The sequence below is a fragment of the Oncorhynchus mykiss genome, chromosome 3, assembly GCF_013265735.2.
Source record: "Oncorhynchus mykiss isolate Arlee chromosome 3, USDA_OmykA_1.1, whole genome shotgun sequence".
NCBI classification, from domain to species: domain Eukaryota; kingdom Metazoa; phylum Chordata; class Actinopteri; order Salmoniformes; family Salmonidae; genus Oncorhynchus; species Oncorhynchus mykiss.
The window spans coordinates 43,647,591-43,657,657 of record NC_048567.1 but is presented as its reverse complement, the minus strand read 5'-3'; positions in this window follow the sequence as shown (position 1 = coordinate 43,657,657).

Sequence of the window (10,067 nt, the reverse complement as noted above, 5' to 3'; positions counted from 1 at the left end):
ACACTGAACTAGCACACCTGATTCAACAAGAGCTTGATGATTAGTTATCAGGTTGAATCAGGTGTGCTAGTTCTGGAATAAATAAAATACATGAACTGCTCCCAGAGGAGAGTTTAGACTAATGCTGGCCTAGCCTACCTGTTATCTGTTCCTTGGGCCCATATAACTCAATCCCATCAGGGAGGGTAGGAAAATCATCCCAATAGGTCAGTGAACTGTCAATTCCACCAGCATCTTTATCCATCATGTCATGTTCATTATACCTGCCTGAGTGTTCAGATCGTTGAAGCAGCTACATGTAGTACATCACCATGTAATTGAAGGGACATTATTGCCAGAGGCCTCAAGTGTTGCCCCAATGAGGAGTCCACTAATAATCAAAATGATCTCATTACAGTGTTATGTATCACATAGCCATTACGCTTGTTACTTGGTTATGATTGCTTGGTAATGGCAATTATATGACATAGTCGCTCTGCTAGAATTGCAAATCTCTCTGTGGCTAGATGAGGACGGAATTAATGTTCTCTCAGCTGCCCTTTGTAGGGGTTGGGGGAATAGTTCATTCGCCACAACAGACAAATTCTCTTGTGTTTTTTTCCCTTTTGAAACTGAGATTCTCAACTCTTTTCAGTGAACAGTTTAGACCTCTGAGGTGAAGAATGAATGGGATTAAATTCTTTTGAAGGTTAGCTTCCATACAGAGCCAAAACTTAAAAATTCCTCAGACAGTTGGATGAGAAAGAACTGTTGAAATATCAGTTTTCTTAAGTGTCCATCCATCCATTCTCGACTTGGTTTTGACCGTATGTAGGAGACTTACTTGACAGGAAAAAGAACAGTCCTATGAACAGTTATTTACAAAACAGTAAGAACACATACTCTTTCCACGACATTGACTGACCAGGTGAATCCCTTATTAATGTCACTTGTTAAATCCACTTCATTCAGTGGAAATGAAGGGGAGAAGACATGTTAAATAAGGATTGTTAAGCCTTGAGACTATTGAGACATGGATGTATGTGCCCTGGTCAGAGGGCGAATTAGAAAGACAAAATGTTGAAGTGACTTTGAACGGTATAGTAGTAGGTGCCAGGCACACTGGTTTGTGTAAACTGCAATGCTGCTAGGTTTTTCCATTTTGGAAGAGACCGCTTTAGCTAATCAATGGGCATACTTCAAATTGCATTAGTTGAATATAAATGTTAGATACAGTCTAACTGAACTGAATAGGAGGTTGTGAAACGAAACGATTGATTACAGTCCTTGTCGCTGTGCGCCCGAGGTCTATATGGTGAATTTACTTTGACTATCCATAGCACATTCATTACCAATCTATCAGCATTTAATGAACGTGTTATAACAGTTCCTAATCACAATAAAGGTTAGAGCTCATTTAGGTATCTTAAAACTTCTTATGGCTGCAGGGGCAGTATTGGGTAGCTTGGATGAAAGGTGCCCAGAGTAAACAGCCTGCTCCTCAGTCTGTTGCTAATATATGCATATTATTATTATTAATATTGGATAGAAAACACTCGGAAGTTTCTAAAACTGTTTGAATGATATCTGTGAGTATAACAGAACTCATATGGCAGGCAAAAACCTGAGAAGAAATCCAAACAGGAAGTGAGAAATCTGAGGTTGGTCGATTTTCAACTCAGGCCCTATTGAATTCAGATTGGGATATGAAGGAAGTTGGACTTCCTAGGGCTTCCACTAGAGGTCAACCGTATTTAGAAACTTGAATGAGGCTTCTACTGTGTTGTGGGACTGAATAAGAGCTGAATGAGTCAGGTTACTGGCAGAGAGCCATTTCCTGGTCAGGCGCATTCCACATGATATCGCCCTGCGTTCCATTGCTCCTCTAGACGCAAAGGATTTCTCCGGTTGGAACTTTATTGAAGATTTATGATAAAAACATCCTAATGATTGATTCTATACTTAGTTTGAAATGTTTCTTCGACCTGTAAAATAACTTTTTGAAGTTTTTGTCCGAAGTAATGCACGAGCGTTTGGATATGTGTACCTAACGCTAACAAAAGTAGCTACTTGGACATAAATAACGGACATTATCAAACAAATCAAGCATTTATTGTGGAACTTCGATTCCTGGGAGTGCATTCTGATGAAGTTCATCAAAGGGAAGGGAATATTTATAATGTGATTTCTGGTTTCTGTTGACTCCAACATGATGGCTAATTTGATTATTTTTCTGAGCGCCATCTCAGATTATTACATGGTTGTAACGGCTTTGCTCCTCCTCTTCTGAGGAGGAGAAGCGAGAAGGATCGGAGGACCAAGATGCAGTGTGGTAAGTGTTTATGCGGATTTATTAAAAACTAACTGAACACTGAAATACAAAACAATAAACGATGTGATGAAAACGAAAACCGAAACAGTACCGTGTGGCGACAAACAAACAAACACCCACAAACCAACAGTGAAACCCAGGCTACCTAAGTATGATTCTCAATCAGAGACAACTAACGACACATGCCTCTGATTGAGAACCATACTAGGCTGAACACAAAAACCAACAGAAAAACAAACATAGACTGCCTACCCCAACTCACGCCCTGACCATACTAAATAAAGACAAAACAAAGGAAATAAAGGTCAGAACGTGACAATGGTTTACTTTTTCCGTAAAGTTTTTTTGAAATCTGACACAGCGGTTGCATTAAGGAGAGGTATATTTATAATTCCATGTGTATAACTTGTATTATCATCTACATTTATGATGAGTATTTCTGTTGAATCAATGTGGCTATGCAAAATCACTGGATATTTTTGGAACTAGTGAATGTAACGCGCCAATGTAAACTCTGATTTTTTTAATATAAATATGAACGTTGTCAAACAAAACATACATGTATTGTGTAACATGAAGTCCTATGAGTGTCATCTAATGAAGATCATCAAAGGTTAGTGATTACTTTTATCTCTATTTGTACTTTTTGCGACTCCTCTCTTTGGCTGGAAAAATGGGTGTGTTTTTCTCTGATTTGGTGGTGACCTAACATAATTGCCTATTTGAAATTGGACACTGTGTTGGGATTAACAACAAGATGACCTTTAAAACGGTATAAAATACATGTATGTTTGAGAAATTTTAATTATGAGATTTCTGTTGTTTTGAATTTGGCGCCCTGGATGTTCACTGGCTGTTGTCATTTCATCCCGTTAACGGGATTGCAGCCCTAAGAAGTTTTAACAGATGCGTCATTATGGCTGTTCTCAAGTGTGATTCTGCCATACCAGTGTTAGTGAATATGCCTAAAGGCCAAACCATATTTTAAAATGTATAACTTCAGAAAGTATTCATACCCCTAGACTTATTCCACATTTAGTTGTGTTACTGCCTGAATTCAAAATTGATTCAAAAAACTTTTCTCATCCATCTACACATAATTACAAAGTAAAAACATATTTATAGAATATCTAATTTACACAATACTTTGTAGAAGCAACTTTGGCAGCAAATACAGTTGTGAGTCTTTTGAGGTAAGTCCAGGAGCTTTGCACACCTGGAGTGTACAATATTTGCTCATTATTCTTTTTAAAAATCTTCGAGCTCTGTCAAGTTAGTTGTTGATCATTGCTTGACAGCCATTTTCAAGTCTTGCTATCGATTTTCAAGCCGATTTTAAGTCAAAACTGTAAGTCAGCCACTCAGGAACATTCAATGTCGTCTTGGTAAGTAACTCCAGTGTATATTTGGACTTGTGTTTAGGCTAATGTCCTGCTGAAAGGTGAATTTGTCTCCCAGTGTCTGTTGGAAAGCAGACTGAACCAGGTGTGCTAGGATTTTTCCTGTGCTTAGCTCTGTTCCAATTATTTTTATCCATAGTCCTTGCAGATGACAAGCATACCCATAACATGATGCAGCTACCACCATGCTTGAAAACAAGGTACTCAACAAGGCTTTGTATTCAGGACATTAAGTTAATTTCTTTGCCAATTATTTTGCAATTGTACTTTAGTGCCTATCACGCCCTAATCTGTTTCACTTGTCCTTGTGCTTGTCTCCACCCCCCTCCAGGTGTCGTCCATCTTCCCCACTTATCCCCTGGGTATTTATACCTGTGTTTTCTGTCTGTCTGTGCCAGTTTGTCTTGTTTGTTCAAGTCAACCAGCGTTTTGTCTCAGCTCCTGCTTTTCCTCAGTCTCTCTTTTTCTCGTCCTCCTTGTTTTGACCCTTGCCTGTCCTGACTCTGAGAGTGCCTGCCGTCCGGTGCCTTTGCCCCTAATTTGGATTACCAACCTCTGCCTGGCCTGATGCTTGGCCTGCCTGCCATCCTGTACCTTGGCCCCACTACTCTGGATTATCAACCCCTGCCTGCCTTGACCTGTCATTTGCCTGCCCCTGTAGTTGCAATAAACATTGTTACGTCAACACAGTCTGCACTTGGGTCTTACCTGAAACCTGATAGTGCCTTATTGCTAACAGGATGCATGTTTTGGAATATCTGTATTCTTTACAGGCTTCCTTTTTTATTTTACTACCACGTACCAAGCTAACATATGGAATTGTTTTAAGATGGCATACCATGGATCGTTTAACTATTCGATTTTGAATTTTAGAAACTCTTTAGGTATACATTTTAAAAAATATAAATGAATTTGTCCTTTCCTACTATAGCCCATAGAAACACATTGAATAAAACATTCATAAATGGCAAAAAGACAGTCACAAAATAAATCATAAAGAATAAGTGTCTGTCCCATATCTAGTAGATAAAGTATAAGAAAGCTCAGAAAGTTTTTTTTTGGACACATATTTATCCCCTTATTTTTGTTGCCACAAAACTACCTCCATACTTCCATTCATTTGTATGGGTTTCCTTCAGACGAGTCCCTTGACACTTGTGGGTGTCATAGAGCAAAACGGAGAACACCATCGTCCCCTTTCCATAATTATAATAATTTGTAGGCCAAACCGTACAGACTTTTTCATTTGAAGACTGATTTTCGGGAAGGCTCACAAACACTGCTGTAGCTCAGCCACCTTCCACTACAGATGCGGAAGGCTGACACGATGGGTTGATACCCAGCCCATATCTCTAGCTTAAACTGATAGATTTTGATGGGGAATGGGGCTTTTTTTTATTATGTTACTTAGATTGATGCACGGGTGCATCAGACTCTTAAGGATCAAACACTATTTTCATGTAAGTCAGTTAAGAACAAATTCTTATTTACAATGACAGCCTACCCCGGCCAAACCCTAATGACGCCAAACCCTAACGACGCTGGGTCAATTATGCACCACCCTATGGGACTCCCAGTCACTGCCAGCTGTGATACAGCCTGGAATTGAACCAGAGTCTGTAGTGAAGCCTCTAGCACTTAGATGCAGCGAGTGCCTTAGACTCAGCTTTTCATTTTGTATTAATTTGTAAAAAATTCTAAAAACATAGTTCCACTTTGACATTATGGGATATTGTGTGTAAGCCAGTAACACAAATTCTCTATTTAATCTGTTTTTAAATTCAGTGAAGGGGTGTGAATACATTCTGAAAGCACTGTAGCCTGTATTAGCCCCATTTCCCCCACCGGCCGGTATAGGCCTGTGACACTACCCTGTCATTGTAATGATGCATCTATTAACATACATAAATATAAATGAATAGGATGACATGAATGCGCTATAGATATGCTATGGATATATTTCATTAACCTTTAATAACTTGGTCAGGACCTGTTAATACTTTCATGAAATGCTTATAGATGTGTAAGAAATGCATTATTGATATGAAGTCAAAGTAATTAATTATCAAATTATTATAGAAGTGCAGTAACCACTCTGTTTTTTGCCTCTCTTCCTCTTTCTCCATGACTCTAATTAGTCATATGAGGTCGCAAACGAAACCCAAACAAGGTCCCCATAGTCCCACATTTGCAGCTCTGTAGTTTGGCTTTTAAGGCCACTGCTGTTAGAAGATGGGTCTTTATAGAGAGATACTAAAGAAAGGAAAGGGTTGCTTTAGATCAGATAGGCCTCATACACTGTAAAAGCTCAAATAAAATAAAATTGTATTGGTCACATACACATGGTTAGCAGATGTTAATGCAAGTGTAGCTAAATGCTTGTGCTTCTAGTTCCGACAGTGCAGTAATATCTAACAAGTAATCTAACAATTACACAACAACTACCCAATACACACAAATCTAAAGGAATGGAATAAGAATATGTACATGTAAATATATGGATGAGCGATGACCGAGCAGCATAGGCAAGATGCAATAGATGGTATAAAATACAGTGTGTGTGTGTATATATATATATATATATATATATATATATATATATATATATATATATATATATATATATATATATATATGAGATGAGTATGTAAGATATGTAAACATTATTAAAGCGGCATTATTAAAGTGACTAGTAAACGATTCATTAAAGTGGCCAATGATTTTCAGTCTGTATGTAGGCAGCAGCCTCTGTGTTAGGGATGTCTGTTTAACAGTCTGATGGCCTTGAGAGAGAAGCTGTTTTTCAGTCTCTCGGTCCCAGCTTTGATGCACCTGTACTGACAACGCCTTCTGGATGGTAGCGGGGTGAAAAGGCAGTGGTTTGGGTTGTTGTCCTTGATGATCTTTTTTGGCCTTCCTGTGACATCGGGTGCTGTAGGTGTCCTGGAGGGCAAGTAGTTTGCCCCCGGTGATGCGTTGGGAAGACCGCACCACCCTCTGGAGAGCCTTGCGGTTGTGGGCGGTGCAGTTGCCGTACCAGGCGGTGATACAGACCGACAGGATGCTCTCAATTGTGCATCTGTAAAAGTTTGAGGGTTTTAGGTAAACAAGCCACATTTCTTCAACCTCCTGAGGTTTATGTGGGTGGACCATTTCAGTTTGTCTGTTCTATTTTTGTTTCACCAGACCAGGGAATATTTCTCCAAAAAGTACGATCTTTGTCCCCATGTGCAGTTGCAAACCGTAGTCTGACTTTTTTTTATGGTGGTTTTGGAGCAGTGGCTTCTTCCTTGCTGAGCGGCCTTTCTGGTTATGTCGATATAGGACTAGTTTTACTGTGGATATAGATACTTTTGTACCTGTTTCCTCCAGCATCACAAGGTCCTTTGCTGTTGTTCTTGGATTGATGTGCACTTTTCGCACCAAAGTACGTTCATCTCTAGGAGACAGAACGCATCTCCTTCCTGAGCAGTATGATGGCTGCGTGGTCCCATGGTGTTTATACTTGCGAACTATTGTTTGTACATATGAACCTGGTGCCTTCAGGCATTTGGAAATTGCTCCCAAGGATGAACCAGACTTGTGTAGGTCTACAATTCTTTTTCTGAGGTCTTGGCTGATTTCTTTTGATTTTTCCATGATGTCAAGCAAAGAGGCACTGAGTTTGAAGGTAGACCTTGAAATACACCCACAGGTACACCTCCTATTTACTACAATGATGTCAGTTAGCCTATCAGAAGCTTATAAAGTAATGACATAATTTTCTGTAATTTTCCAAGCTGTTAAAGGCACAGTCAACTTAAAGTATGTAAACTTCTGACCCACTGGATTTGTGAAACAGTGAATTGTAATTGAAATAATCTGTCTATAAACAATTGTTGGAAAAATGACTTGTGTCATGGACAAAGTAGATGCCCTAACCGACTTGCCAAAACTATAGTTTGTTAACAAGAAATGTGTGGAGTGGTTGAAAAACGAGTTTTAATGACTACAACCTATGTAAACTTCCGACTTCAACTGTATGTTGTAACATTCCCACCATGTTGTGCCAATATCAGTTATTTTTAAGTCTTTGTTGCAATAGTTTATAGTTTTTTTTTTCCAAGAGAATGTCTGTTCTTTAGACTCTCTGCAAGGTTTTGTATATTTTACCTATCATGTGAATACATTGTTCTGACTCATTTAGGATTGACTCAAGATTGCTCTGATGTCCAAAAAATGTCAAATCGAAATTTTGTGATATGAAACTATTGTTGCATGTATTTGAAAATATTTTGTCAGTCCAAAATCCTGTCATGGAAATAAATGTAATTCCGATTATCAAGTCATTTATGGTTTCTATGCTTTAGTTTTCCATGTGAACCAATTGATCAGTGAATTTGGAAAGGGTAAGGTTGTGTTTCTAGGGAGTGATATTGGCTCTTGTAGAATACGTTTACTTTTCCACCATGTTGTTATCTAGTGCTTATCTATGACGTCCTTTGCTTTATTCTCTTGATAATAGACATGAGAAAAAATTCTGGGGATGAGCATGCACATCTTCAATATGTACCCATTGTTCCTCTTCTCTGCATTTAACTATATGTTGCAAGTAAAAGCCTTGGATGGTGAGTTGATTTTCCCATGTTGATTATATATCCTAAGATTTTAGAGTATTCTGAAAATATTTTTAGCAAAGGGAGTTGAATTTTCAATATTGGTCAGGAAAATCAGGAGATCATCTACAAATACATTGCATGGCCAAATGTATGTGGACACCTGCTTGTCAAACATCTCATTCCAAAATCATTGGTCCCCCCCTTTTCTGCTATAACAGCCGCCACTCTTTTGGGAAGGCTTTCCACTAGATGTTGGAACATTGCTGCGGGGACTTGCTTCAATTCAGCCACAAGGGCATTAGTGAGGTCAGGCACTGATGTTGGGCGATTAGGCCTGGCTTGAAGTCAGTGTTCGATGTGGTTGAGATCAGGGCTCTGCAGGTCAGTACATTTTTTCCACACCGAAACTGTTGCCTCAAAGTTGGAAGCCCAGAATCATCTAGAATGTCATTGTATGCTGTAGCGTTAATATTTCCCTTCACTGGAACTAAGGGGCCTAGACCCAGACCATTATTCCTCATCCACCAAACTTTACAGTTGGCACTATGCACGGGAGCAGGTAGTGTTCTCCTGGCATCTGCCAAACCCAGATTTGTCTGTTGGACTACCAGATGGTGAAGCGTATTTCATCACTCCAGAGAACGTGTTTCCAGAGTCCAATGGCAGTGAGCTTGACATCACTCCAGCCGATGCTTGGCATTGTGCATAGTGATTTTAGGCTTGTGTGCGCCTGCTCAGCCATGAAACCCATTTCATAAGGTTCCATTCAAACAGTTATTTTGCTGACGTTGCTTCCAGAGACAGTTCGGTTTTGACTGTTATAACCAAGGACAGACTATTCTTTTACTCGCTTCGGCACAGTGGCCCCATTATGTAAGCTTGTGTGGCCTACAACTTCGTGGCTGAGGAGTTGTTATTCCTAGACGCTTCTACTTCACAATAACAACTCTTATATTTGACCAGGGCAGCTCTAGCAGGGCAGAAATTTTACGAACTGACTTGTTGAAATGGTTGGATCCTATTCTGGTGCCACGTTGACAGTCACTGAGCTCTTCAGTAAGGCCATTCTACTGCCAATGTTTTTCTCTGGAGATTGCATGGCTGTTCGCTTTATTTTATATAATAGCCAAATCCACTTATTTGAAGGGGTGTCCCTACACTTTTGTGTATATATAGTGTAAGTTTAGTTTATATTCATGTTTACCAATACTGATACCTGTTACATTGGGTTCCTGTCTAATTCTGCATGCGGTTCAATTGCCACCGCAAACAGGAGTGGGAAGAGAGGACATCCCTGTCTTGTGCCCCTTTCTTAAGCAATGTCATCAGATAATGTATTTGTGTATATTTTTGCTTTAGGACCTTTTTATATAATATTTTTATTAAATTATGTCAGCTGGGAAGTTGAAAGCTTACAAAGTTTTGAATATAAAAGGCCATTCAAGACAGTCAAATGTATTTTTGGCAACAATAGCCATTTTTCATAAATCTGTATCTTGTTTTTTAGGGTGTTCAATTAAACTGAAACATATTCTTGTATTTGCTTGTAAGTTTCTATTTTAAATTAACCTTGTTTGATATGTTATTGTTATTTTTATTGTATTACTATTTCCATTTTTCTTAGCAAATTTTTCTCACTTTTTAACTCTGCATTGTTGGGAAAGGGCTCAATCAGGAAGCATTATACTGTTAAGTCTACACCTGTTGTATTCAGCGACAAATACATTTTATTTATATTTTGTGTGCTCTCCTTCAGCA